The following is a 5,609-nucleotide window of genomic DNA, read 5'->3' as shown; positions in this document are numbered from 1 at the left end:
AGTGAATTTTCACAGTGAATTCTAGTAGATATGACTTTGGAGTGCCCCTTAAGGTCCAGTTCCTCAAGGGTAGTCCTGGAAATCTCACCACTTTTTTGCTTCCTCCAGAGATGGAAGCCCTGACTGTAGCCAGAGCCAACTAATGCCAGGTTCTTGGGTCTCAATATCATAGAAATGAGCACTGTACAGGATATGAAGTTCAGCAAGCAAAACTTTATTGAAAGCTAGTGGGATTCTACTCTAGACCTCTCAGTAGCTACTAAGACATCAAGAGACAGAGGAGCTATGATTCTATTGACTAAACTGAGAGTCATTGAAATCATGAGACGTTTGTGACCCAATACTCACCCTCCCCCCATTATATTTCAGGGCTTTTGAAGAATGTGCAGAATGTGGAAGTGCTACACCCCTGAGAACAGAAATGTTTGGCTCCTTGCCTAAGGATAGAGGCAGGTGAGGACTCGGGTCATATATTAAAGGGTGCTCTGGGACTGTTTCACAGGTGCCCTGGAAAGGCTGGTGCAGGTGGGTATGGGTTGGGGATGAGCAGAGAAGGGAAGCTGCTTTGTTTGACATGATGTGGAAGAAGTAAGAGACTTAGAGAAGAAACAGAAGAGGTTCTAAAGCTGTGCCATCTAATACTGTAGCCACAAACTGCATGGGGCTATTGTGCCCTTGTAATGTAACTAGTCAGAAATAAGCTGTACTATAAATGTAAAATGCACACCAGATTTTAAAGTCTCACTTTTTAATGTAAAGTATTTTATTTTTATATTGATTACATGTTGAAATGGCATTTTAGATATATTGAGTTAAATAAAATATATGAAAATTAATTTTTTAAAATTTATTTTTTATGGTGACAGTGGTTAATGAAATCCAATAAGTTTCAGCTGTACATTTTAACAGTAAGGCAAGTATATATTTACATTGTGTGTTTGCCTCCCATAGTTAGATTTCTTTCTGTCACCACATATTTGACTCCTTTTACCCCATCTACCTCCCCCTCCCCCCTACTCTCTGGTATATTAAAATTAATTTTACCTGTTCATTTTTACTTTTTAATGTGACTACAAGAAAAATTTAAGTTGTACATGTGGTTCATATTATCTCTCTTTGGGAAAGCACTGTTCTAAAGATGTTGGAGTGTTGGAAACTACTTGAAATTTTCCGAAAAACTGCTTCTCCCCCTTCACACAGCCCTCCATCTCCCAGAAGGTACCCTTACTTACCCTTACTGTATCATCTATATCACCCACAACCTTACTAACCTAGCTAACCTCAAACCAAAGGCCTTAGCATTTTAAGAACTGCAGCCTAACCACAAGCAGTCTAGAACTGCAGAATGACGGTCACTTGTACAGGAGAGCCTCAAACCTGTGTCAGCTGTTGCTACTAGAACCAATTCAGTGCTGGCAAAACTGTTTCCCCTGATTTGACCGTCCAGTTTTGCAGAAATGAACTGCAGAGAAACTGCAGAGAAGGGAAGGAAGGAATAAGGAAAGGAGGATGGTCACCTCACCAACATTCACTCCAAGTTATTGTTACAAACTATGGGATTACAGCTGTCTTGCCTTGACTTCTTTTTGTCATTCACCTCACCTTAAAAAGTAATTAGCTTTGGTGAAGAAACTGGAAGATTCAGCCATTCCTTCTTCAAAGATTTCTTCTGCTCTCTCTCTCTTCTCCTGGGATTCCAAACACACTTCTGTTAGACTCTTTGATATTATCTCACAACTCTTCAATGCTCTTTTGTGTTTTCTTCACACTTTTTTCTCTTTGTATTTTAGTTTGGGTAATTTCTGTTGACATATCTGCAAGTTCACTGACACTTTCATTAGCTATATTGAGTGTACTGATTCTTCATCTCTGTTACCATGTTTTATATTTCTAGCATTTCTGTTTGACTTATATAGTTTTTATCTCCGCTAAAATTTTCCATTCATTCATTTATGTTACCCACTTTTTCTACTAGAACCTTTAGTATATATGAATCATATATTAATCAAAGTTATTTTAAATTCTCATAGTTCCTATATTTGGGTTATCTCTGAGTTGGATTCTGTCGATTGCTTTCTCTCTTGACAATGGGTTTTTCTTCTTTTTTTATGTATCTCATAATTTTTTATCAAATGCCAGGTATCTTGTGTATAATAGTAGAGATTAAGATAAAGAGAATGTGTGCCTCAAAATAAGTACGTTTCTTCTTCTGCTAGGTCAGTAATGTGGGTCTAATCAGTAGTTAAGCTGGGTTTAGGTTTTATTGTTCCACCTTTAGTACACCACTCATTTAAATTTCCTCTAGTGTTACCTTATGCTCAAGGCATGGGCTGGAGGACTGGAGGAATTTTCTCAATGCTTCCGTTCCACTATCAGCTTCTAGGCCTCCCTGTAAAACTTGCACCACAAAGAGGCCTTTCTCCATGCTTGCCTTTCCCCCTGCTTGTTGTTACCTTGTGCTTGCTCGCTCGGTAGTGGGACCCAGCAGACTTTCAGCCATCCCGTTCCAGCCTCTCTTAGGCAAGCTTCAAATGTTTAAACTTCAAGAGTGGGGCTTTCTCAGTTCCTCAGTCTTCCTGTGGCACATAAAATTCTGCCTTGTATCTTTGATGGATCTTGAGAAGATGAGTATCTCTTATAAGAGCATCCTGTAATTGTATTGGTTTGAGATCCTGGGCCCAAGACTTTTCATGTCTCTTCTTCCCCAGGGATAGAATTTGTTTGCTTGTCCTTTCCTACTCCTACCCTTATCCAGTATCAAAGGTCATTACCTGGGCCCTCAAGGCAACAGCTTGAGGCTATTATTCTCATATTCAAGTGTAAGAAAGGGTCTGGGCAGGACTTTTCTCTTTTCTATAGTGGGAACTTACTCCCCTTCAATAGGCCTGTCACCACCAAGGGAGGGTCTCTCTGGTCTCCTGCCTTGTCTCAAATCTTTCTCATATGCACTCAGCATAGAACAAAGAGAAGAGACTGAAAATGGGAGCAAGCTGTTTTGTCTGAGGCTCCCACGGGTTCTATATTCTCATGCTAGTCCACATATGGCCTTTAGCGATTCATTAAGAATTTTAGCTGAATTCTTACCACCTTGTATGGTGCTTGATGTATCTTTTTAAAGTGCTCACATCCTATCTCTCCTTGGTGGGGCCAGTCTTTCTCTGGATTTCAGGCTTCTTGATTGGTCTGCAACCCTTGCTAGAATGACCAACTATCCCAGTTTATCTGGGACTGAGGAGTTTCTCAGGACATAGGGCTTTTAGTTGTACTAAAGCCAGAAAAGTCCAGTTGGTTGCCCAAACCTCAGCTTTCTGATAGGTTCAAGAAAAGTTATTCTGCAATTTTTCTGGTTACGGTGAGAGCAATGTTCTCTCTACACTTCTACATCCTAGGCAGAAGCCAAATTACTGAAATATTTAAGCATGTTGAATCTGAACAAAAATGGTTATGGAGATAGTAAAAGCCTCTTGAGATAATAAAAAGATGGGAAACATTTGTTTCTTACTAAGGTGGAGGGGTTCTTATGAAAAAGCCTCCTAAAATAGACAAAAAGCAAAATGAGTAGTTTCTGCCACTCTTTTGTCTGCCAGCAGCAGATGTATCTGATTGCTTAAATGAACTCTAGCTGAAGAGTTGGATTCATGCCTATTCTTTTCTACAGCAGTACTCAACATTCAGCTAGCACCAGATTTGGACTTTTTTTTCCAACAGGTGAGAAACTTAGAGTGAATCTTTAAAAATGTTTGTGTGCTTTTGTGGAGGGAGATGAAGGCTATGTACAGCAAATGCATTCAACAACAAGAATATTAATGACCTTTGGGTAAATGTGTATGTGTATGTGCATGTAAATGTATATAATCTTGCTGTCAACCCGCTGGGGACATGTTTGATTTACGTTGCCATGAGTGGTACATCTGGTCTTGTGATTTTTGTTTCAGATATCACAGGAGCCAGGGGTGTCTGTGACCCCTACATCCAGCACTAATGACTATGAGGTAGGTAACCTCAGTGCAATGCTATTTATTTTGTGTAATGATGAAGGCTATCTTTTGCTCATTTATTCCTTTGAGTATCTTTAAATATCCAAGAGAAATAACGGCCTCTTATTGAGTTTGTAGGCTATATATATGACATCTTCCTATTAAATGGTCAGGATAATTTGATTAGTATAGTAAAAACAACACAGAAATAATAAGACTAGGAACATACATAATCCCAACAGCTGTGGAGTTTATATGGCCGTAGATAATAATAGCTAAGATATATAGTGTTTATCATGTGTCAAGCATTGTCCTAAGAGTTTTACATTCATTAACACATTGAATCCTTGCACATATAAACTTTATAATAACCCTATGACATTAGGTATTATTATTCACATATTCCAGATCAGGAAAATGAGGAATAAAGAGGTTTTGTAATGTGTTCAAGGTGACATGAATAACAAATGGTGGCATTGTGACTTGAGCCCATGCAGTCTTTTTTCAGAATTCTTTTAAGCACTATGACAATGATCAAAGACAGAGTAGAGGTAAAGATTTCAACCTGCAGGAAAGTGTATGAGAGTGGGAGTTGTGTACATGTGAAAAAGCTTTTAAAATAACATTTTGATTTTAGGTCATATACCAAATGAAGATGTAAAGAAAGCTAAAAGAGGACATGCTAAGGAAAAGAATTTAGAAAATGGTACAGTGATGCCTTATACTCACTACAGGTCAACAGAGAGTATGAATTACACAGACAAATGTGGTCAAATATTTGATGGAAATTTCATGTATAGCTCAGTAATGGTGGAAATGCTAAAACAGCAATAGCAACGACTTGCAGAATGATCCCTATTTCTGTATATAACATACTTGAATACTAACGATTTCAAAATCGAAGATTCCTCAGAAACCATTTGCCATACAGAAGAAATTGAGGCTGAAAAATTTTATCAGTTCCATTTATGATAAAGTGATTGAGAATAAAACCCAAGAATGATATGTATAAAGAACTTTGGTTCAAAGATGACAACATGGACATTATCAACTCATGAAGCAGTGAGATTCACAAATGAGTAAAAAATCCCACAATTTTCCAAACCGGTTTTTATGATCCAGAGGACACATGGGAGAGCAGGACAGTCAACAGGTATATCATTGTGGAGTCTGTTGGGAGGGATGCTGATTTTCTTGAAAGAGTGGGATGCTTCAAAGGCCAGCGATTGTTTTTTCTAGTCAGGTATTATTATAACAAAGTATGTTTATAACTATAGATGGGATGAAGTCTTTTAACCTAACCTGAAAGCAATCCTCTTTATACCTCCTGGGTATAAAGACTTTATGTAGCTCTTAAATGGCACCAGTATCATTGCATGTGAACATGATATTCTCACAAAGGCAAAACCTGATGGTAGTAATCCAGGAGTAAGGAGAGAATACTTAGATTGTGTTGAAAGTTATAATAGCGCAAAGTTCTGTGGGATGGTTTCTTAAAGCTAACTTTGACTATGGTCCAAAATGCTTGGAGCATTCTTAATTTAGTATAGTTTGTGGCCCTTAATGAAAGGATGCCATATTTGTTTTACTCATCCTCAGACAAGTGAAACAATCAATTTAATATAACAAGCT

General features: G+C 38.1%; 1 long non-coding RNA gene across 1 annotated transcript; it reads left to right on the top strand.

Moving 5' to 3' along the window:
* The first annotated feature begins 368 nt into the window (after positions 1 to 368).
* LOC112474087 lies at positions 369 to 5,012 on the top strand. Its single transcript, XR_003044265.1, has 3 exons — positions 369 to 453; positions 3,936 to 3,992; positions 4,615 to 5,012. It is a non-coding gene; the product is annotated as an uncharacterized LOC112474087 (long non-coding RNA).
* Positions 5,013 to 5,609: the final 597 nt, after the last annotated feature.

Source organism: Pteropus alecto, unplaced genomic scaffold, assembly GCF_000325575.1.
Source record: "Pteropus alecto unplaced genomic scaffold, ASM32557v1 scaffold88, whole genome shotgun sequence".
Taxonomy (NCBI): Eukaryota; Metazoa; Chordata; class Mammalia; order Chiroptera; family Pteropodidae; genus Pteropus; species Pteropus alecto.
This window is presented reverse-complemented; position numbering and strand designations above follow the sequence as displayed.